General features: G+C 39.8%; 1 protein-coding gene across 2 annotated transcripts in view; it reads left to right on the forward strand.

Annotated features, from left to right (window-relative positions):
• LOC136864780 (actin-binding protein IPP) overlaps positions 1–25,774 on the forward strand; it is a 208,207-nt gene that overhangs the window by 30,913 nt on the left and 151,520 nt on the right. The window contains exons 2-3 of one of the 2 annotated variants that reach the window (XR_010859367.2): positions 19,046–19,168; positions 20,800–24,600. The gene's annotated coding sequence lies outside the window, so the exon portion shown is untranslated. Of the gene's footprint in view, positions 1–19,045; positions 19,169–20,799; positions 24,601–25,774 lie in introns of those variants that run through there. The other variant, XM_067142160.2, reaches the window with a different exon arrangement.

Here is a 25,774-nt window from a genome sequence, read left to right on the forward strand (position 1 = left end):
ATCCCACCTTCCAATAATTGTTTGTTTTTTTATTGCTAGTCTATGTGATTATGTAACATAATCCAGCTTAAAATCTAATTTCAATATTAAAAAGTACATGTTTCATTCCTAATGTGGAACATCTTCACCTAAAAAAAAAGATTCAGGGATTGGCATAAACAAAATAAAAACACTTATGATGATGATGATGATGATGATGATGATGATGATGATAATAATAATAAGATAAAATGTTCCTTAATGTTGGGTTAAAACTTCAGCAAGTCAGTGTTCGAGTTTGAGGTAAAAAATCTGATGTAAGGGATCTTCTTTCTTGAAAAGCTGGAGAGATCTATACAAATACTTCTTATGTCATTCTAGATAAATCAGCCCTTACTCCAAAGAACATTTCTACTTCTTATGCACCTGTTACTTCATTGTGCAATAGTGATGGGACATTCGATTCGTTTTACTGAATCGATTCATTTGATTCCGTTCACGTTACTGAATCGATACAGTGATGCGATTCACGGCTCATTGGTCACCGCTCCTACTGCACCTCTGTAGTATGTACTGGTAAGACAGCAGCAACAGCATTCAGTGCTCGCAGCTGCCATCTGGTCTTCATACTATGAACTCCTTTCTTAGAAAAAATGCTAGTTACTCTAATACATCGAAGGTTTCCGGTGACGCAGGGTGGGAAAGGTTAGGATTAGGAAGGTTGCAGCCATGACCTGAATTAAGGTACAGTCCCAGCATTTCCTGGTGTGAAAATGGAGAAACTACGGAAAAACCATCTTAACGGCTGCCGACGGTGGGATTCGAACCCACCATCCCCCGAATGCAAGCGCATAGCCATGCGATATTAACCGCACGACAACTCGCTCAGTCATTTTTAAAAAAAAGTATTTTTCTATCAGCTGAGGATTTTTTTAATAGTCATATTTTGTATAGGCCACCCGAGATGTACAGCAGCCCGCTGGTTTTCTGATTCAACATACTGTTATTGCGTCTGTCCACATAATTATGATTGAAGTCTTGTGCAACGATGTGACATATGAACTGAGAGAATACTGAGCCGTTCTTCCCAATATAAAACAGGTACTTTTGAGTGGTCATGAGCATGACTCATAGTCATAGGGCAGGCTAGAGTCGAGTTTAATTGTCAAATGTCAACTAAGTTATAATACTAAGATTCATTAAACTAATGAATAGTATAACCTAATAGCCTACCTACTTACTAGCTACTTCAGAATTATGTTGTGACTACCTTTTTAACACTGCAAATAAATCCATCTATTATTTAAACCTCCATGTAAGAAGAGGACAGTGAATGCAAATGGGTATTATTTTCAAATGAGCTGAGCTCGAGAGTCCATTATAGCATACGATTCTTTCAGTGTAGCATGGCTCACTGTATGTCTCGCTGCAGTGAGCCGATAAGGAGCCGTGCGTATCTTGTGTCTCACTGAGCCGCGCTCGTTCACGATTCTTTCGATGTGCCATGGCTCACTGTATGTCTCGCTGCAGCGGAAGCTCGGCTCTCCGCGTGTCCAGTGAGCCGATAAGGAGCCGTGTGTATCATGTGTCTCACTGAGCCGCACTCGTTCACGATTCTTTCGATGTGCCATGATTCACTGATTCACTGTCTCGCTGCAGTGGAAGCTCGGCTCCCCGTCAACGTCCAGCGAGTGCGCCACTCAGCACTGTCCGCTGGGAGTAAGCTGAATCGTGTGCCGTGAGCTCGCCGTTCCTGTGAATCGATTCACTCGGACACTTGAATGAATCGATACACTGCTTCGAATCATACATTCAGTAGCCAACACTATTGTGCAATGCCACAAAGGATAGGCTTAAAATGTCGAATTTTAAAATACGATGATTGGGGAACTCCTAAAGAATAACCGAAGTTGAGATTGATTTTTGTTTTAAAGTTTTAAGATGTTGAAGGGAGTTGTCCAGCCAGTCCTGCTATGTTTACTTCTTCCCTTGCGCTGTCCGCAAACTAGCATTAAGAAATAAACAGGTATTGGAAGGTGGGATTCTCCATTCAACCTAACCTTAATCGTTTAGTTTTCATGTTGCAACTCTTGATTAAAAGCGTTGCGCATCGAGCAATTGGGCACGGCCATGCCTAATTGACATGTTTGACATCATCAAGCACATGTTCACAATTGCCTCGTACATTTCTTCACTGATTTGTAAATTTGGATTTCCTGTTGTAATGCGCGTTTGATGCAAGATATCGTCACACATATCATCTTTGTATATGATCCATAAATCAATTGGTTTTGATGTTCAGATACATGCAGTATAAATAAATAAATAAATAAAAAGGCCCTAAATAAATAAACAAACAAGCAAATAAATAAGAGAAATTATGAAATAGAGCAGTATAATGTGTTTAATATTCTTCAATTGTTGCAAGTTGCATCATCAATGATGGGTTGTAACAAATAGCGATATGCCTTAGTCTCCTAATTTATGACTTTTGAAAGTTGGCACATCTGCATTAAGGGAGGATTCTTTCAGGCATTGTCTCCAAACTTTGAAACCTGTCCTGGGAGGTCCGCAACCCAATTCTTTAAATTGGTATTCCCTAAGGGGCATACCCCTTGGGAGCAAGAACAAAGGAACAAAACAGCTGCTGATTTCCTCAAGTTTCTGCTTGGCACCAGGACTGAGGGAGATGAGTTCAAGCTTGTGAAGTGCATCATGTTCTCCAATCATATTGAAGGACTTGAGGGAATTCAGAAAATGAGAAATAGTAGCTTGTTGCTTAAGACCCTTGGTGCATCCCAAGTGGAGGTGCTGCTGAAGTGTGACCACTTTGTTCCTGTCAGAGTGGAAAAACACACATTTCTGAACCATATCTGTGCATTATTTTCCACCGGGATGTTGTATTGAACACTGATGGAAAGATTGAGTAAGGTGTGAAGAACCATGGCGTAGTTAAAGTCTGGTGCATTATGCGCAGAGTCATCATTAAAGATTTCCTTCAAGCTTCCTGTGAAGTATAAGGTCACAAGCTGCTGCTGTGATGTGAGGCCATACATCCCATCTCCCACATGGTGTTATAAATCATTGTTTTGGGCAAATCATCATATCCAGGTGCTCAAACAAGTTTATTTGAGCTGATTGCAGATGTGATGCCCACAAAGTGGACAGATGCACACCTCCACATTAATGCACTAATTGTCATGAAATCCATCCTCGTCACAACAGAAACTGTCCTGTACACCTGAGAGAGACGAAGATCCAGGAAATTAAAACCCTGGGCGGCCTTTTGTATCAGAAAGCCTGCAAAAAGTACATGATGAACACACCATTGCAACAAATGCTTCTTATATCATTCTAGATAAATCAGCCCCTACTCCAAAGAACATTTCTACTTCTTATGCACCTGTTGCTTCATTGTGCAATGCCACAAAGTGTAAAAGCCCTTGACTTCTTCTTTGGTCAACAAGAAGACTATGCATGGTTGCCCGGCAGGTGGTTCCCGTGTCGTAGAATGAAGTTACGTAATGCTTCCATGTTGTATTCGGTCTCTAAATTCTCAATTTCTAGCGGGGAGATTGTGGCCGATGTTTCCCCTCCATCCTCAAACAGAGGGGGAAGTAGTGTTTAGGGAACTAAGCAGACTTCTGCTGCAGCCCTAGCACTTCCATGAGGGCTATATTTAGTGAATTGATACCTTTGATAACTGGAAGCAGTTACTGCCATCCATGTAGAATTGCTTGTTATGACTACAGTTTGAAATGTACAACCTGTGACAATAAAGTTCGGTGAATGAAGTCGGAACGATCGATCCGGCAACACTGGCGACGCACAATGCTGCACCTGCGTAGCAGCAGGTTTTGACCACCAGCTCCCAACGTTGTTCAGTTGAGCATCACGTGTTTGACACAGTGCATGTTTAGTACGTTGGTTCTGAACTGTGAACAGGAACATGAATGACCAAAAGATCAATGTACTTTTGTTTTAAGCTTGGCAAGACACCGAAAGAAACGCATGCGATGCTGGTACTTGTTTATGAAGATCAAGCACTGTCCTTGAAGTGTGTGTATGAGTGGTCACCTGTTTTCGAGGAGGCCGGGATAGTCAAGGCATTAGCCATAAGGAATTTCTACCTGAGGGAACGACGTTGAATGCTGCACGGTACATTGAAATTTTGACCCGTTTCATGAAACGTCTACGCAGGGTACAACCCCAGTATGCACAACAAGGTTCATGGTGTTCTTTCCATGACAATGCTCGCCCACACACAGCCAATATCTTCAAAGAGTTCATGGCAAAAAAGGGGGTGGTGCAACTTGAACATCCCCCATACTCGCCAGATCTCAATCCTCCAGACTTCTTCCTATTCCCACAACTCAAACTCGCTTTGAAATTAAAGAGATTTGATGATATTCCTGACATCCGACGAAATGTGATGAGGCTTTTGAACACCATCCCAAAGGAAGCCTTCTTGCAAAGTTTCCAGGACATGTATCGCCAATCTCAGCAGTGCATAGCTATGGGAAGGCACTATTTTGAAGGAGAGTAAGGTCACTGTTGTGTATTGTTCATCTATTTTGATAGTACAGGACTATTTGCCGAACTTTGTCACAGGTTGTGTATCCCCTGCCAAACCAGCCTCTCAACATCAATGATGTGATTTCATTAATAGATCAGTTCCCCCAGTCTTTTCTGATCCTGGATGATTTTATTGCCCATCATCCTTTATGGGGAGTCAAGTGGAGAAGCTGATACAAATACAGGTGAACCGACACATTTCAGTACTGCACATGAGACCTACTCCAGCATAGCAATGCGCTTGTTCCCTTGTTTTGGTGGGATGTACATAATGATCTATGTGACAGTAACCATTTCCCTATCATGCTTGCTTTGTTTAATCAGAGAAACTCCTCATTGGTGGATTTCTGGATGTGCTGTTTGGCCAAAGTTTACATCACTTGCTTTCTTTAATGACTCTGGTGTTCGAAGCATACATCATTCTCACTGCTACCAAGGAGTCCATTCCATCCTTTTCTGGGACTCTGCAATATAAACTCAACCCATGGTGGAACAAAGATATATTGTCAGGTATTAGAGACAGACATTACTCAACTCTGAAAAGTGGTGGCAAAAGGGGCTCTGGTTAAGACGCAGCAGGTCGTTATGCTACTTAGGATCCAGAACGGGTAAAAAAAAAAAAAAAATAGTAAATAAATAAATGCAATGTAAATATTAATGTTATACCAGTTTTATAGTATCATTTGAAGCAATTCCACATACTGTATATCAGTTGACTATATTTGTAAGTAGGACAGGATATATTATAAGTAGAATTTTGTAAACAATATAAATTTATTAAGGATGAGCTGTGTGTTTAATAGAAAACATTGTTAGCGTAAATTGTATAATATTGTATTATAGGAAAAATTTTCTTCTCTTGTTAATTTAATATTTAGTGCTTGACAATAATGTATTTTAGTGTACCATTTGCCACCGAGGTAGACACCTCATTTGCAAATAAAGAGATTTTGATTTGATTTGATTTGAACTGCTACTGAAGGCAGCTTACTATGGCCAGTTAGTCACTTTTAAAAAGCTATGTCCTAAGGTGCGTTATCTTATTCTACAGGCGTGGGTCATCTTCCCTTCATCTAAATTGTGGGCAAAATTATGAGTGATTTCTGGAGTTCAGACACCTAATCATTTACTGCAGATTTTTTTTTGCAGGTGGTATTGGCATGGACCCACCATCAGTTGCTATCCTCTTAATGGTACATTCTGGTTCTGGGAACTATAATCTGGCATTTATTGTGCTCAGACGCGAGGCAGAACAAAACAATTTGTGTTTTGTCACTTGCACCTCAGAGGATTACAACGTGCCCTTTATCAAGTGAAACTCCGTAGCACCTTAGTGCTTTTGTAAGGACACAATCCACAGACCAGATAATGTCTATAACTAAATGTTGAATCACATTAGCAAGGAGAGCTTACACTATCTTGGAGGGGGGGTGATGATATTTTTCTAAGCCTGACAAGCACTCTAGGTGTGGAGGGAGTTACAGACTAATTTGCCTTACAAATTGCCTATGTAAGATGTTTGAGAGTGTGGTAAATCGGAGACTGGTATGGTGTCTGGAGAAGCGTGGTCTTTTATCTGAATACCAGTGTAGTTTCCGGTCATCTGATGCACCTGGGAAGTGTGATCCAAGACGTCTTTCTCCAGAAGCAGCATCATGTCTCTATACTTTTGCTATTCAGAAAGCTTATGACACCACATGGCATCTTGCATCCTCTTAACCCTGTATCAGTGGAAATTCCAAGGAAATATACTGGTATTTGTTGCAAATTTTTTGTGTCTGTGACCAAATAGGTGGTACACATTTGCAATATCATGTACAAGAGAATGGATTTCCACAGGGATCAGTACTGAACTGAGTGTTGCTTTGTTTGCAATAGCTGTCAGCAGTATCTTTGCTTCTTCTTCATCTTCTTCTTCTCCTCCTTTATTATTATTATTATTATTATTATTATTATTATTATTATTATTATTATTATTATTATTATTACAGTTACAACAAGCTATAAGGGGGATAACTTATAAATATAATTGTTTTGATTTTGTATTGGCATAAAATCATACCCAGGTGACTGGAGTGGGACATTGATGATGATGATGATGATGATGATGATGATGATGACTGGCATAACTCAACTAAGGTTAAAAGTGAATCACACCTTCCAATACTTAATGTTTTTAGAGCTAGTTCATGAAAATACATACATAATCCCAGTTTAAAGTCTAACTACGTAAGTAAAAGATTAGTACATGTTTCGTTTCTAAAACTTGGAGCATCTTCAGCTAAAAAATGTAAATGCAAAAATTGACACATATAGTTAAAACACTTACAGTGAGAATGAGATTGGAAATGTTTCTTATGTTATGCTAAAACACACAAAATATGTCGGAAGTTCAAGTTCATTATAAAATCTACGTCCATGAGTGAGATGTGCTTGTACAAAGTGGTCTTCTGTTCTTCAAAAATACTGGAACTGTTACTGCTTTACATAACTAAAAGCTGACATTAGTAGACTAAAAATTTTAAAATGTTTTATATGAGAACCAGGGCATTCTTTGAGAAACGAAAGTTGAAGTTAGGCCTGGAGTAAACTTGTTGGTAAGGTGTTGTAAAGGAGCCTGTAATGGATAGGAAAGAAAATTTAAAAAAAAGAGAAAACCTTGTGAATGCGCAATGGGTATCGAAAAAACATTCAAACTGCTTACCTCCCGGCCGGTCCCACTGTGCTTACTTTCCTTGGGCTGTCAGCTGACTGAGTGTGCGTTTCACTTGGTTGACCTGAGCCATCTCAAACTTTAAATACCATACAAAAAAATCACACCAACCTGAGGCACATAAAAGAAGTTATCTTCTAAGCATGCTGAATAGAGCCTATAATATCTTCTTATCCTAAGAATGACTTTCAGAAAGATATCGTCATATACAGAATATCAATAAGTAATGGGTACAAAAAAAACTACATTGATAGATTAATAAATGAAATAAACAGTAAACCTCAAACAGCGCTTGAAAGAGAACAAAATAATAAGAAAAAATTTGCTACCTTTACCTACAACAACAGAAATATATACCAAATTACAAACATTTTCAAGGGACTCAATTTTAACATAGCTTTTCGCACAAATAATACTAACCAACGACTACTGTTCAATCACCATAGTGTTGCAGATAATAACAGATTTTTAAATTCGGGGATATAAGTTATAGACTCAAATGTGCAGATTGTAATACTTTTTATATTGGGCAAACAGGGAGGAATTTTTCAGTAAGTTACCAAGAACATATCAGTGCGGAGAAGTGCAGTAGATATTCAGGCATGAGCTTGCTTACTTACATATGACTGAGCATAATCATAGTTTCACTACAATAGAAAAAGACTTGACCATCCTGTGCACTCTGAACCAAAGGAAATAAATGAATATCCTGGAAATCACTTATTTTGAGATAAACCAAAAACAGAATCCTAATCCGAATATAAATGAGATTACTGAAAACATAAATGTACTATCGAAGGAGGTTTCTATTCTGGATTTACAAAGAAAAGTTTCAAAAAAAGGGTCTGGATAAACATTATGTACGTCTCCCTCCCATTGGTTTCACTCCCTATTTCCCTCTCTGTCTCCCCTCTTCCACCTCCCACCCCTCCCACTGGTCATCTGCATGCTACACACAGTCAGTCAGCTGATGGCATAATGAAAGTAAGCACAGTGGGATCAGCAAGTAGGTAAGTGGTTTCGATGTTTTTTGACACCCATCACGGATCCACAAGGTTTTCTCTTTTTTTAAATTTTCTTTCCTTTCCATTACAGACTCCTTTACAACACCTTACCAACAAGTTTACTCAAGACCTAACATCAGCTTTGGTTTCTCAAGGAATTTCTCTGGTCCTCGTATAAAAGTTTCTAAATTTTAAGTCTACTAATGTCAGCTTTAAGTTATGTAAAGTTTATGTAAAGCAACAACAGTAAGAGTTCCAGCATTTTTTATGAAAGGAAGAGCACTTTGTACAAACACGTCTCAATCAAGGACATAGATTTATTATGAACTTGAACACCCGACATATTTTGTGTGTTTTAGCATAACATAAAAAGCATCTCCAACCTCATTCTCACCATAAGTGTTTTAATTATGTGTCAATTCTTGCATTTTCATTTTTTTAGCTGAAGATGTTCCATATTTTAGGAATGAAATGTGTACTAATCTTTTATTAGTTAGACTTTCAGCTCGATTATGTTTGTATTTTCATGAACTAGTTGTAAAAACATTTAGTATTTTAAGGTGGAATTCTTCTTTCGACCTTAATTGAGCTTTAAGGGGAGTTGTGCAATGGACGTTAGAACACGGTTTTCCATTTTCAATCACAAAGGCCTCAGTCATTCTCTTTTCCTATAAACGTACTGTCCATCCACATTCTGAACTGTTCGGGATGAATGTTGCTTTATCAGTAGTGGATACCTACAGATTCTTCGGACTCTTATTTCAAAGTAAATTAACATGGAACTGCTTATATGGCAATTGGAGGCCACGTCTGCTAAGAAATTAAGTACTGTACTGTATGTTAAAAGTTCTTAGTGGCATGACGTGGGGGCTGAGCATACAGTGCTCATACATTTCTATAGGGCACATGCTTTATCAAGGTTAGATTACGGCAATGTTCTGCATATGGATCAGGGAGAAAATCAATCCGTGAAAAGATGAACATTGTTCATCACAGTGGAGTGCAGCTGGCAACAAACTTGCTGTATCTGGTGTGTTGCCTTTACATCTAAGGCACCAGCAAATGTTGTTGTCCTATGTGAATTTATGACAGATGGCATTGCAACCAAGCTATCTCTGCGTAATGCATAACAAAAGCCATCGGCTGTATGCTGCTTATCCACGAGCAATGCAGACAGTTGGTGGTATACGCTTGGATAGCAGTATTGTATTGTTTGATCTTCTTTCAGATCCTTGTCTTGTTAGAGGGTCAAGAAAGATACCTTTGTTATTAAAACGTACTAATACATAGACTTGAAATCGTCATGGATCTGCACACCAGCCCAAAAGTAAAAAACACGGACCCCTCCATTTATCGGAGGCTGTTCATATCCAGGGTCAGTAGTTATACATATGGATAGTTCGAGCGCTGGAGCAAAAGTAGGTCATGTGTTCATTGTCGATAATAAGAGGTTTTCTTTTCCTCTGTCTGAAAGCTGTAGCATGTACACAGCAGGGTTCTATGCTATCGTGGAAGCTCTGCAGTAGGCGCTGTCCAGTGAATGTTGTGCACTGACTGTTTGAGCTTGTTATACTCTATTGGTACATGTTTCCTGTGACACCTTCTGGTGCAACAAACCTAGGACCTTTTGGCTGGGTTGTGGAGGGTAAGGACCAGAATTATGTTTCTTGTAGCTCTGAAGCCACATTGGTGTAGTGGGAAACAAATTGGCTGATAAAGCTGCCAGGGAGGCAGTCACATTGCTCCCATTGCCTTACAAGGTTCCAGCCAGTGATATTCATTCTCAGCTAAGACATTTGGTAATGCCCCACTGGGAGAAGGAATGGCAGGCATCCCTCCAATAGGCTGAGAACAATTAAAGCAGTCCTCTGCAAAATTTGTATGTCACCACCCTTCTGGAGCATAAAATTTCTTGTGCCCCCTTTCACTCTTCCTTCCTTCCTTCCTTCCTACTCACTAATCATTATATTGCATAAAAATCCAACTCACAAAAACTTTTGTTGATAGTAATGATGATAATAATTAGTGGGCTTTGAGTATGTCTGGACGGTCCAGTCTACTAGAGTAATAGAGTAGACCGTACAGCCAGCAACTCTGCACTGAGTGCCGGGTGGCAAGAAATAACTCATCCCCTAAGAGGACCAGCGGTTTCAGGTGAACGAGTTCACTTAGGTGCGGGTGACGATCCCCTCAGTGTAGATAATGAGACTGGAACCCATCAAGCAGTGTCTGTCTCCATTTAGGGTTGGCTGCAGAAGGCATCTGTACTGCATGATAGGAGCGGCCTCATCACCTCTAAAATGCCTTTTGGAGTGGCGAACCCATCATAACAACGGCCTAAACTTGAGGACAAATATGGTGCAGCCTTGGAAAATGCTAGGGGTTCCTTGCAGGCAATGCTCGGTTCCTCAGGTACTTGGGGACCTGTGAGAAGCGGGTGACTAGTATCACATTATATCCGAATTGGAACAGTCAACATCCTAACCCTGACTGAAGAGCTGATATAGTTCATGAAAAAAAAAAAAAGGACATATCCATCCTTGGAATTAGTGAAACAAAGTGGAGCAGAAGAGGGGGGGGGGGGGGAGAGGGAGGGCATCTGAAGGAAGAGTACAGGCTGTTTTACAAGGGAGGTGTGAAGAAGATCAAGGACAGAATTATCATAGCGAGGATACAATTTCAGACAGGAACAAGTGATCTGTTCCAGGTATATGCGCACAAACTGGAGATAAAGAAAACAATGAAGAACATTTCCTTGAAGAAGTGGAGAAATACATAGAAGACATGGAAGTAATCATAATGGGAGATCTGAACCCACAACTGGGAAGAGAAAGAATTTTGGGGCTATATGGATATTGCAACAAGAATCAAGAAGGGGATATGTTAATGGACTTTTGCCAGAGGAAACACATGGTTCAGGAAGAAAAAAAAAATAGCCAGAAGATTACCAGGTATAGATTGGGAGATAGAGGAACAAAAGCGTAGACCAAATGCATATTAGTGGAAAAAAGGACATCAGAAAGATCTTATGGATGTTACAGCTATGCCTGAGGAAGCCTTTCGGGGTGACAATAGAGTATTGATAGCAAAGTTGAAACTAGGCAAGGGCACAAAACTACAAGAAAAGTGAGAAAGAAAGATTAGGGTCTGCAGATTGAAGATAAAGGAGGTTCAGGAAAAAATTACAAAAACTGAAACCAAGGACAAATATTAGTCATGCTGAACAGGAATGGAATATTTTTAAGAGTGCATTTGTAAGTTGTGCAGAGAAAACAGGTGGCAGAACATGAGGAAAGGTAAGAGAGAAGGAATGGTATAGAGTGAAAGATAAAGTAAAGGAAAAGAAGAAAACTTGGAAGGAATGGAAAACAAGAGAGACTGAAGAGAGTAGAACGAGGTACATAGAAATGAAAAGGGTTTGAAAAAATGAAGTAAACAAAGAAATTAAGAAAATTTGGGAAACATTCACCCAGGAAGTAATGGAAGATTTGAACTGGGGGGGGGGGGGGGGGGTATTATTAGGAATTATAAGGAACTGCAGGAACGAAATGGTGAACACAGGTTTTGTCAAAAATAAATTAGTAATAGTGACAAAATCAGAAGAGGTAGTGAACAGATGGAAAGAATGTTTTAGTGAACTGCTGAATGTAAGAAACCAGACATGTGGAGAAGGTATCCAGGCAGCAGGAATAGAAGAAGTAACAGAGAAGGAATCAGATATTACAGTGACAAATGTGGAATTTGTAGTTAAAAAGACAAAGATGGGAAAAGCTATGGCAAAACACTGAGTGGCCAAAAGACACAGGAAGGGGTGTCCCAATAGAAAATGTGCCGTGTATGACCTATGAACGTTGCGGCTAGCTGCGATGTAGCTAAGCATTCTGTCACAGACACCAGTGTCATGAAGATGGCAACACGTCGCGAGTAACCGACTTTTGTACGTGGGATGATCATTAGCACACGGCGCATGGGTCATAGCATTGCGGAGATTACACGTGAATTCAGGTTTACGAGGTCAACAGTGTTGAGGGTGGATCTTCAATATCGCAGAGAGAATGCTACCACCCACGTAAAGTGCTGCATGGTAAGACCACAGATGTTTAACGAACGTACATCACGTCACCTCTGCAGAACAATACTGGGCACTTGATGGGCTGCTGCTAGTCAGATCACCGCCGAGTTGAATGTTGGGAGTCAGGAACACATTTCTACCAAGACTGTAAGGAGGTAGCTGCACCACATATGCTTCCCCAGCCGACGACAAATTCGTGTCCCTTTGCTGACTCCTCAACACAGAGCTGCATGGGCCTGCGAACATCGGCAATGGACCATGGAATAGTGGCGATGTGTGGTATGGTCCGATGAATCCCGGTTCCAGTAGTATCGAGCTGATGGGTGCGAGAGTGTGGCGTATGCCCCACGAAGCTATGGATCCTGCGTGTCAACCAGGTTGTGCCCATGTGGGAGGTGGCTCAGTTCTGGTCTGGGCAGCATTCTTGTGGTTGCAATTAGACCTCATTGTCCGACTGCAGGGAGCGCTGACAGGTGCATGTTACGTGAACGTTCTTTCAGATCCCTTTCTGGCCCTAGAGTACCCTGATGGAGTTGCCATGTTTCAGCAGGACAATGATCCGTGTCACCGCTCTGTGGTGGCACGCAGGTGGTTCTAAGAGCACTCCAGTGAAGTTATGATCATGGATTGGCCCTCCAGATCACCATTCTTAATCCAGTCGAGCATTTATGGCATGGTGTCAATGCTGGTGTACGCCCCATGAACCGCGCACCAACTACACAAAACCAGTTGTGGGTAGCAGTGCAAGTTGCTTGGTTTTAGATCCCTTCAGAACGATTCTCCAACACCTTGTAGATTCGATGCCTCGCCATATTGCTGCCATTTTGAAGGATCACGGAGGAGCAACTCCTTATTAACATCACATTCAGAGTCTTCCTATGACTTTTGGACACTCAGTGTACATGAACAAGCCATAGAAATGATCTAGACTGCAGGACCAACACGACTCCAGTTGACATGTTGAATACTCAATACAACTGTAACCAGGATTCATCGGACCACACCACACGTCGCCACTGTTCCATGGTCCATTGCCGATGTTCGCAGGCCCATGCAGCTCTGTGTCGAGGTGTCAGCAAAGGGACACGAATTGGTCGTCGGCTGGGGAAGCATGTGGTGCAGCTGCCTCGTTGCAGTCTTGGTAGAAATGGGTTCCTGACTCCCAACATTCAACTCGGCGGTGATCTGACTCACAGCAGCCCATCGAATGCCCAGTATTCATGAAAGAAGATAAGATGCATGCAGACGTGAGCTTGCATCCAGGAGGTAGTGGGTTTCAACCCCACTGTTGGCAGTCCTGAAGATGGTTTTCCCTGGTTTCCCATTTTTATACCGGGCAAATGCTGTGGTTGTACCTTAATTAAGGCCACGTCCAAATCCTTCTTACTCCTAGCCCTTTCCTAGTCTATATCATCGCCATAAGATCTATCTATGTCGGTGCAACGTAAAACAAATTCTAAAAATAAAAATAAAGTTATGTACAAGGGATGTTACCTGTAATGACATATGCACCAAAATCCTGGACAATGACTCAGAGATGAGAGTAGAGTACAGGCATTTGAAATGAAATTCCTGAGAAGTATGGTGCGAAAGACAAAGAGGGATAGACTTAGAAATGCAGAGGTACAAAAAGAGCTAAATATGCAAAAACTAAAGGACAAACTGGAATAGAACAGATTGGAGTGGATTGGACATGTCAAGCATGTGAAAGAGAAAGACTGCCTAGCCTAGTACTGGAAAGACATGGCAGTGAGGATAGGACGAGGGAGACCAAGATTACGATGGATGGACTCTTTGAAGAACAGCATAGGACAACGGAACCTGGATTGGAACACAGTGTTGTATGAGGAATGATGAAGAGACAGGTTGAAATGGAGAACCACCATACAGTATATGCCCCCACCTGGTGTCAGTTGGAAAAAGAGAAATTATGATGATGATGATGATGATGATGATGATGATGATGATGATGAGGGGACTTTGACAGCCAATTATTCTAATGAAAATTTTTGAAAAAATTAATAAATGGTAATAATAAACTGATAGAGCCTCCGTTTTTCAGGCAGCAGCACGCCGGTCTGTCATCGCTGGATACCATGGTTCAAATCCTGGTTACTCCATGTGAGATTTGTGCTGGACAAAGCAGAGGTGGGACAGGTTTTTCTTCAGGTAGGCTACTCCGGTTTTCCCTGTCATTTTTCGTTCCAGCAACACACTCCACTATCATTTCATTTCATCTGTCAGTCAATAATCATTGCCCCGGAGTGCGACAGGCCTTGGCAGCCGGCACTATTCATATCCTCGCTGCAAGTTGGGGGCTTCATTTATCCCACCTCTGACCAGGACATTGACTGGAAAACAGGTTGTAGGTTTTCATTTACAATAATAAATTGATAACCAATATATTTAATGTAACTTAAAAAGTGCATGTTTATGTGTGATAATAAAATGAAATAATATAACGCACTTCTCAAAGAAAAGTGCAAATTCAGAAACTTCACTTACATTAAAACAAAAAGGACATAGAGGAAAGTGATCCTGTGTTATTATTACTTAAATTTGGCACTGAAGGTTTAATATTACAACTATTTAATCAAAATCTTTCGGGCTATTCTGCTATAGTTCACTCCTCTCATTCCTGCCAGAAAGTTCGACTACTCCTGCTTACTCTGGCCGTGAAAGCCTTCATACTTTGATGACAACTATTGTAATTTGGGATGAAAGACTGGCTCATTTCACTTCAGAAACAGTAACTAATTAGTTCTTCACCAACCCACATCTGTGTTTCCTTTAGTACTTGTTCATCTATATATATAAAATAAGAGTTTTGTCTGTACATTGCTCAGAATTTAAAAAGGATGGTATTTCTGTATTAGTCTCGTGCCCACAGTAACAAGGAAATCCCCTTTTTACTTTACCATAATTTCTGTATGTATGTATGTATGTATGTATGTATGTATGTACTGTATTTATATGCATCACAAGAAAATGGCTGAAGAGAATTTAATGAAAAGTCGGGGAATAAGTCGCTACAATCTAGGCAATAAATAATTTTATTCATGCTGACTGAAATGGTAGAGTTGCTTTACGTCGCACTGACACAGATAGGTCTTATGGCGGCGATGGGACAGGAAAGGGCTAGGAGTGGGAAGGAAGCGGCCGTGGCCTTAATTAAGGTACAGCCCCAGCATTTGCCTGGTGTGAAAGTGGGAAACCACGGAAAACCATTTTCAGGGCTGCCGACAGTGGGGTTCGAACCTACTATCTCCCGAATACTGGATACTGGCCACACTTAAGCGACTGCAGCTATCGAGCTCGGTGCCTAAAATTTAATTCTCAAATATTTATGCTATTAGTGGCCGTACCTTAATGAAAACGGTACGCAAAGTCGGGGAATAAATCTCTATAATCCAGGCCATAAATAATTTTACTGACGCTGAGTGAAATGGTAGATTAGGGGAAGGCCTAAAATTTAGTTCTCAAATATTTGTTACTAGCAATTACTCGCGGCTTCGCTTGCGTGGATTTCGTAATTTGATCAAAGTAATTGTTCCTCGGCATTGTACCAAGACATTATCTGAAAATTCCTAAAGTATAAAAACTCAGCCAAAAATTGAGTTTCATTTACCCCAGAAATTCTTTGTAAACCACGTTTTTGGTATTACCTTTTGGGGCTAAGACGACCATGCGACGTAGAACAGTACATGTGAGAAACAGTCTTCTCTCAAGTCGAAAAAATCAATACATGTTTCTTTATTTTTAAAGGAGATTCCAAATACGTATTTTCACGTCTGTAACATCTTCAGTTTTTGAGATATAAGTACACTCATAAAAGCAATTCAACTCCTTTTTTTTTTTTTACCCCCCTTCCTACCCCTTAAGTTGATTCCCCCATTCCCAAAAGTGCATGTTTCTTTATTTTTAAAGGAGATTCCAAATACCAATTTTCAAGTCTTTAACATCTTTAGTTTTTGAGATATAATTATCCTCACACAAAGAATTCAACTAATTTTTCAATTCATTCATCCCCCTTAAGTGGATTTTCCAAAGACAAAAGAAAATGTGTTTCTTTACTACGAAAGAATATTCCAAACACAAATGTTCATGCCTCTAACATATTCAGTTCTAAGATATAATTATCCTCATAAAAATAATTCAACTATTTTCACTCCTTTTCAGCCCCTGCTAAGTGAGTAAGAGGCAGGCACGCTACCCCTACACCACGGGCCCGGCTTAAAAATTCACCCGCTTTTCCAATTCTTTTCAGCCCCTTAACTGGATTTTCCGAAAAAAAAATAATACGTGTTTCATTATTTTTAAAGGAGATTCCAAATACCAGTTTTCATGCCTGTACGTCTGTAACACCTTCAGTTTTTGAGATAAATGTACTCATAAGAATAATTTAACTTCTTCACTTCATTCCACCTCTCTCCCGCCTTAAATGGACTTTCCAAAAACAAAAAGTATGTTTTTCTTTGTTTTGAAAGGAAATTCAAAATACCAACTATCACGTTTGTAACAGCTTCAGTTTTTAAGATAAAGTATCCGGATAAACATATTTCAACTCCTTGTTTACTTATTATCTACCCCCACACCCCTTAGTCGAATTTCCGAGGGAAAAAAAATGCATGTTTCTTCATTTTTAAAGGAGATTCCAAATACTAATTTACACATCTTTGACATCTACAGTTTTTCGGGTATAAGTATCCTCATAAAAAGAATTCAACTCCTTTTTCACTTCAGCCCGTTAAGTTGATTCCCCCCCCCCCCCCCCCCCTCCAAAAGGTGCGTGTTTCTTTTTTTTAAAGTGATTCCAAATACAAATTTCCACGTGTGTAACCGTAAGTTTTTGAGTTATAAGTTTCTCCATAAGAAGAATTACATTTTTTCACTTCCTTTCACCCTCCCCCCTTAAGTGAATTTTCCGAAAACTGGAAGAACTTGTTTCTTTATTTATAAAGAAGCTTCCAAATGCCAATTATCATGACTGTAACATCTTCAGTTTTGAGATATATGTATCCTCATTAAAAGGAATTAAACTCCTTTCACACCACCCCCTCCTCCAAACTGATCCCCCCCTCTCCCCAAATGCATGTTTCTTTATTTTTAAAGGAGATTCCGAATACTAATTTTCACGTCTGCAACATGTCAAGTTTTAGAGATATAAATATCCTCATACAAAGTATTCAAATAATTTTTCAATTAATTCACCCCCTTAAGTGGATATTGCAAAGACAAATGATTTGGTGTTTTTTTTACTTTGAAAGAAAATTCCAAACACAAATTTTCATGTCTGTAACAACTTCAGTTTTTGAGATATATGTATCCTCGTGAAAATTATTCAACTACTTTTTCACTCCACTTCCGCCCGTTGGTTTCCCCCACCCAAAAAATGTGTGTTTTTTTATTTGTAAAGTAGATTCCAAATACCAATTTCCATGTCTGTAACCTGCAGTTTTGAGACTCACTGTTATGATGCAAATCCATCTCTGCATTGATTTTGGTTGGGGGGAATGAACAAATACGTCCCTCTACGAATTGTCTTCCATTGCCTTTTTGGCCCTGAGTCAATGTCATGTTTGACTAGATACACTTCGAGAAGGATTGTGCTTGCCAGGGACTACCTCCTACCATTACGTGAAACTTGTTATGTCTGTCATGCACAATCTATTCCTATACCAGGACACCTCGATCACCAAATCAATCAATCCTTTCGATGATACATGCAGTGCAGTACCTTGATCCAACCTCTCACCAGATTGACTGACATCCATAATGTTTTCCAAGACTAAATGTGCATCTGTCAATCAAGAATCCCTTTCTCCATTGCTCCTTTGTCCAGTGCTTATATTTTTCAGACCACTCTGAACTATGTCTCTAATGAGCAGGCGGAGCACGTTGTGATGACCATTAGACAGTAAAATGAAATGGCGTATGGCTTTTAGTGCCAGGAGTGTCCGAGGACATGTTCGGCTCGCCAGGTGCAGGTCTTTCGATTTGACACCTGTAGGTGACCTGCGCGTCGTGATGAGGATGAAATGATGATGAAGACAACACATACACCCAGCCCCAGTGCCAGTGAAATTAACCAATGATGTTAAAATTCCCGACCCTGTCGGGAATCGAACCCGAGACCCCTGTGACCAAAGGCCAGCACGCTAGCCATTTAGCTATGGAGCCGGACATTAGACAGTATACCGTTATGTATAGGAAACGATGATATTGTGTGTCTTATGCTTCCATAGACTTGTTGAGCAATGCTTCTCACTGTCTGGTGCCTGTTCCTTTTGGCTTGTTGGAGCTGCCTGGCATTAGCTTATTTTAGCCTGTAGGAGTAGTGGTCCTCATTTTGCATGGATTAAAACATTTACTTTCACAAGTCTTCCTCTTGTATAGTGCTCTCACATTTTACAAATCACATGTTCTTATGTTTATGGTATTGTTCTTGTTTTGCAGGAAATTTTCTAAGTGGGTTTGTGTTTCCTTTTTAATGAGTGTTCACTTTTATATTTCACCATGAAGTTATGTATATTAATGTACTTCACTGTTTGTAAGATAATTACCACTTATTACCTTCACAGTGATGGGTCAGATGTCATGAAGTATCTGTAACATGTTTTCTGAAATTGTAATGGCCTACTCATGGAATGTTCACTTTAGATCCATTTATAATGTATATTGGTGTATTTTGTTTGATTACAGAGTAGATTTGATACCAACTAGCATCTGGCTTCTGAGGTGACCTGAAGCCTTTCCTATGATGCTCCTATCATTACAAACCTTTGTGATTATTGGATGCTCTCAGAGAACAGGTAGAAATCACAGGTATGGAAATATATATATTTTTGGCCATTGTTTTAACATCACACTAACACATGGAAGCTTTTCAGAATGCTGGGATGGGAAAGGGCTAGTATCGGGAAGATCAGGACCTTGGTCTTCAGATTCCTCAGTACCTGTCTGCATCTTATATCCATACCATGGCTAACATCTAAGTATTATAATATCTGACAGATTTTTCAGTATTCTGTTGTGTTGGTTTGGGAATAGTTTGTTATAGGTGAGTAAATACTGTATAATTTAATTCTGCATGTTGGGCCCTTAATTGTTAGATTACACATGTTCTGCATTTTCCAAATATCTTTTGTCTTGAGGCCTTTGTAAAGAGAGCCAAGCAGTACAGCTGACAAAGTTGTTGCTCTGGGTTTCCCGACTGTTTGTGCCGTGTAGCTTGTCGCGTGACAGTTCATCCCAAAGAAAATATTTGTTCCACAACATTTCATACCAGGAGACAGATTCTTTTTGCGAAAAATTGTACTGGTCAATTTGTCATTTTGATAAAGGTATCTCTATAACTGAAGTTTTTCAGTTTGTTGACAGACTGATAACCCTCACAATTAAAGATTAATTAAGCCGAAACTGAAGAGAAATGGCTTCTGTTATAACAAAAAGGAAAACAATCATAATCTAAGTGCTAACAATTCACCTTTTTCTATGGATACGTGCATTCTATGTGGGTTGCCTAAATGAAAATGAGACTTTAGTTGGTTTCTGTAATGGTTTGTTGTTTGGAATACATAAACATCCAGGAAGTAAAGAGTGATGTATGGGTGATATATCTACCTAAATAGAGTCAATTTGTTAGTTCAAACAAGTGTCCCAGCTGTCTACTTGATGATGGATACACCAAGTGAGCAACATCCATTGTTGGCTGCGGAATCATTCTTCATTGGTGTCTCAGACTCGTCATCGCTTGCAAACTGGTATCCTCAATTTTTTTTTTCTCACCAGGCTGCCTTCTGTGCCTGGCCTAGTTTTGCTACATCCTTACTCGTCCATGATGAAATTCCCGGTACTATCAGAACACTGTACAGTGTGAAGCACACTCATTTCGATACACGTCCTCCATATGATGGTAAATGTTGACAACTCTGCTAACACTATCTGCCAACATTAACTGAATAACAAACACTGTATAATTCTGGGCAAATTGTTGGCAGAACCATACCTACAGGGTTCCCAGCGACCTGGAAAGTGAGGGGAAGTCAGGGATTGTCAGGGAATTACAAAATTTACAGGGAAAGTCAGGGAAGTCTTTTAAAAATTGGCATATGTCAGGGAAAGTCAAAGAAGTTGACTCAGATGTGTTATGTGTCAGGTAATTCATACTGATGACAAACTGCAACCTGTGAATCCTTTGAAGTGAGGAGAAGTGATCAGTTGATGAGGTAAGTTGAATTTTAAAAAAAATTAAAATTGTACATGTTTTGGGCTATGGCAGCATTAAAACAAGATGAGTTTGTTGAAATGCTGAACAGTGTGTGGTGGCTCTGGCCCTACCAAGCTGTACAAGTATATTTTTATCCCAACAAGGTATCTTTACATTGCTGAGATAAATGTATTTCCGCTTTGATATAGTGTTTGTGTACAATTAACATGATTTTCTTTTGTTTCAGATTAGGCCTATGCATTTAGATAAGATGGCAAGGAAAACAACTTTCAGCTATGAGTGGGTGGATTCAACCTTTAATCCAGAGTTTGTAGATTGGCTCAGTGATATACCGGACAATAAATTTGAAGCCGACTGTAATGCGTGGACATAGAAGTTTAAACTCTGCCAGGCAATTCGTTCACATAGAATGGGACCAAAAAACACTCAGCTTAGAATATTAAATCAAGACAGCCATCATTGTAATAATTTTTTGTCAAACCTAGCACTAGTTCAATAAAATTAAGAAGTGTAGCTACTAGTTCAACAGAAACAAGAAGTGTAGACATTGGACATGGATCTCTTGATAATGCCGCTGTCACACCGTGTGTTAGTTCAACAAAAACAGTGAAGACTGAGGCAGGGGTAGAAAGTGGAAAGTCGGTACACTGTGCTGCTGCTTATTTTAATAAAGATGAAGTAGCCAAAGCAGAAATTTTATGGGCGTTAAAAGTTGTTGCTAGTAAATACAAGAGGAGTTCATGTGTAGATATCCGTTGTATATTTAAACTTAGGTTCCCAAATAGTGTAAGTGCATCGAAATTCACCTTTTGTGAAAGTAAGTGTTCCTGCATTATTTATCATGCTATTGCACCACATTTCAGTGAGTTATTAACAAACAAATTTGTGAGGACTATATAGTTTCTTTTGATGAGTCACTAAGATAACACAACAAGGACAAATGGATCTCATTGTCAGATTTTTTGATATCAACGCTCATAAAGTGGTTTCTAGATATTGGAACAGTGTTTTTCTGGGTTGTGCTACTGGCCAAGATCCGCAGCAGTAATTTAATCACGGACTGCAACCTCTTTAAAGAAAAAACTTGTGCAGGTTCAAGTGGGAGGGACTAATGTGAACTTGAGCTTCCTCAGGAAGCTTGAATTGGAAATGGAGACAGAAAATCCCGTGGAAAAAAGTTATTGAACCTGGAAGTGTGTGGTTTGCATGTTATGTCATCGATGGCACTGTTAAAACAGGTTTCATGACTCTGGGAGCTTAACTCATTCCAGCGTAACATGTACTATTTATTCAAAGACTCACCAGCTCGCCAGGTCCAATTCACTTCATTGACTGGTAGTACAGTGTTCCACCGGGCGAGTTGGCCCTGCGCGTAGAGTCGCGCGGCTGTGAGCTTGCATCCGGGAGATAGTAGGTTCGAATCCCACTATCGGCAGCCCTGAAGATGGTTTTCCGTGGTTTCCCATTTTCACACCAGGCAAATGCTGGGGCTGTACCTTAATTAAGGCCACGGCCGCTTCCTTCCAACTCCTAGGCCTTTCCTATCCCATCGTTGCCATAAGACCTATCTGTGTCGGTGCGACGTAAAGCCCCTAGCAAAAACAAAAAAAAAGTACAGTGTTCCCACTGAAGTATGGTACAGTACAATGGCTTGAAAATGTTCATTGTCTGGAATGAGCCTTAGAAGTATTTCACCATATCAAGGCATATGTTACAAATGCTAAGTTGCCAGAAAAGTCCTGTAAAAATATTAAAGAATAAATCAAAGACCCTTTAATAACGTATGCAAACGAGCGTTTTTCAAAATCAAATCTTTGGAATGTGAGCCTTTTATCAGGTGATTTCAAAGTAACAAACCGCTTGCTCCATTTTTGTACTCCCATCTGAATGAACTATTCAGAAGTTTGATGAATCAAGCATAGTAAAATGGCAAATGCCATTGATATTAGGAGTTTGATTTTGTTTGATCTACAGGACCCAGCAAACTTAATTGAGGTAGGTAAAGTTGATGTTGGATTTGGTACAATAAAAGTACTTAAAGAACTAAAGCCAGGCGAGTTGGCCGTGTGGTTAAGGCGTGCGGCTGTGAGTTTCCATCCAGGAGATAGTGGGTTCGAACCCCACTGTCGGCAGCCCTGAAGATGGTTTTCCGTTGTTCCCCATTTTAACACCAGGCAAATGCTGGGGTTGTACCTTAATTAAGGCCATGGCTGCTTCCTTCCCACTCCTACCCCTTCCCTATCCCACCGTCGTCATAAGATCTATCTGTGTCGGTGTGTCGTAAAGCCAATTGCAAAAGAAAAAAACTAAAATTGTCAGAGAGAGAAATTCTTGGTTTTAAACACAAATGTCAGAAAATATTAGTGGCAGTTGTGAAAAAACTGTTGGATAAGAATCCTTTAAAGTATAGATTAGTGAAAGGTCTTACGAGTTTGAACCCACATATAATATATCAGCAACCAAGTCTTGGTCAGATCCATATGGAATGTCTCGGAAGTTTTGCATAAAGCAAACAGAATAACTGAAAATTTGGCTAAAGCACAATACATTTCTCTGTGTTGTGAATCAAAGGAAGCTTTGGAAATTAAATTCAAAGAATATATCTGAATATCTGATGATAGTATGGGTTTAGACATTTTCTTTTCTGACATTTTGGCAGAAAACAAATGGTATAGTTTCTGGCCTCATGAGACATGGCTGGTCATGGCATCCCAGGGAAGGGTGGCAGTAGTTCCTCACCACGGGGTGATTCCAGCGTAAAGATTTAATGTAGTTAAGTAGTTAGTTTAGTTAGATGTAGAGGTAGCATCTTGCATGTCGAGCTTGCTATCCGCCCATGTGTGAGATGCTACGTAGTAGATTTAGTATGAAATTAGTTATAGATTTAGTGGTAGTTAAGTAGTTAGTCGTGTCATGAACTAGTTCTTCTTTGTTACGTTATACCGATGGTGTGTACTATGGTGGGGCAATAAAGATGTAATGTAATTTGCCAAATGGTATAGTGAACTTTGGCAAGTAATAAAGCTTTGCATTATACTGTCTCATGGAAATGCTGCAGTGGAGAGTGGCTTTTCTATAAATAAATCAGTGTTGGTAGAAAACATGCATGAGGAGTCAATTATTGCACAAAGACAAGTATATGATTCCATTTTGTACTATAGAGGTGCCAGATGCGTACCAGTTAAGCATAGAATGTTGTTATCATAAAAAATACCAGGATTACTTGTAGAACACACACCTGAAGGTCAAAGAAGAGGACAGAAAAAAGCTGTGAAACGAAGAATAAGTGATGAAATAAGAAAGTTGGAGGATGAAATAAAGTCACAAGACTGTGAAGCCAGAATTGAAGATAAAATAATGCCTATTTGAAACCAGAAAAAATTGTATGTAATTTTGTTGTTGTGCTGCATTTTGTTCTTGTTTTACATTATTACCAACATTGTGTGTTCATTACTAATTTTAATGGTAATCCTTTCATTATACAGCCGGGCTGAGTGGCTCAAGACGGTTAAGACGCTGGCCTTCTAACCCCAACTTGGCAGGTTCGATCCTGGCTCAGTCCGGTGGTATTTGAAGGTGCTCAGATATGACAGCCCTGTGTCGGTAGATTTACTGGCACGTAAAAGAACTCCTGCGGGACTAAATTCCGGCACCTCGGCGTCTCCGAAGACCTTAAAAAGTAGTTAGTGGGACGTAAAACAAATAACATTATTATTAACTTTCATTATACATGTATAAATAAAATGTATTAACATTTATTATTATCTGGAAGATCATTATTGAATTGTATGTACTTTACTGTTCAAAATCTTGTATTTCCTGTTTGAGTAATAAATATTGTGTACAAGTGTGTGTTGGACTGATAATGGGGGTGGAGGAAGCTGTTAAATATTACGCAAATGCCAAATTTTTTTGTCAGGGAAATGTAAGGGAAATTAGTTTCACTTTCTGGCTGGGAACCCTGAGCTAGTAACTTCGCTTCCACATATACAAACAGCACACTTTCCAAGGATACCTGATTTCTTCCTAACATGCATGTGCAGTGTTCTCATTTTTTTCTTAAATAACTATGCTCGTACGAAAGTCTGGGTTTCATTTGGACAACCCTTATGTTTTATAAAAATTATGGACTGTCCAGGCCTTACCACAATGGACAGGGACACTCCAAAATTAATCTGGAAAGGTTTCTTGTACAATAAAAGCAGATTCACTGAAGCTATGACTGAATGGCATTGTGAGAAGAGATGGGAGTGCTGTGCCCCGAATGTATTTAACAGTAGGTATGTTAACAATATTACCTCTTGGCTCCTGTAGGATTTCAAACATGTCAGTATGTTGACATGTTCAGAACTAAGAGCCACCCTTCTCGTAGTAACAATATTTACAGCATCACTGAACACTCTCTCACAGGGAACTGAAGTAGCTGGAATGTAAAGCATTTTTTCATTATGCATGTGAGCTGTGGATGCTGGACTGTATGTATTTTCCACCTTTTCAGAGCGTTTGCAAAGTCATCTTCTAGTTCCACCAATGACTTGTAGATGTACAATCCTCATCACAAGTGGCACCGAACTCGAAACTGAAATGGCATGACCAGAATCCTGTTATTTTTTGTCGATTTTAAAACTCTCTTCCACTTCTTGCTGCATGGTTTTACTAGAACTTGTACTCCCTCCATGTCTTTCTCTGAAATTCTTTTCCACGTGGATTCCTGGTCTATTTTCTTTTTTTTTTCAGTACATCTAGGATCAAGAGCAGTAGCTTCTTGGTATGTATTCATATTACACCAATCATTTATCCTAGCCATTAAATCTTCTACAAAAGTCCCTTTAAATCTAGCTATGGACCCAAGATCACACCAGAGCAATGAAAATTTAATTTCAAGTGTGTTACTGCAGGCAGTACAACAATACCTGGCACATATTGCTACCACCAAGGTGGTCTGGTATTTCTAAACATGGCTGAAGAAATATTTTCTACCATCTCCCATTCAATTGTTGTTAGAGGTTTGATATTAGAAGAGTGGGTCAATAGGACGTCTGCAATATCGTGACACAATCAAATCTGTCAAGAAAGATGTGCTATGCCTTTTCCACACTGTATGAAATGTAGAGTGATCACACTGCACTCATGGCACGGCTGTTGACGTCGGCTGACGTCATTGTGACGTTGTATCTGGTGATAGCGATCTTCACGCGGAG

The sequence above is a fragment of the Anabrus simplex genome, chromosome 2 (assembly GCF_040414725.1).
Source record: "Anabrus simplex isolate iqAnaSimp1 chromosome 2, ASM4041472v1, whole genome shotgun sequence".
NCBI lineage: Eukaryota > Metazoa > Arthropoda > Insecta > Orthoptera > Tettigoniidae > Anabrus > Anabrus simplex.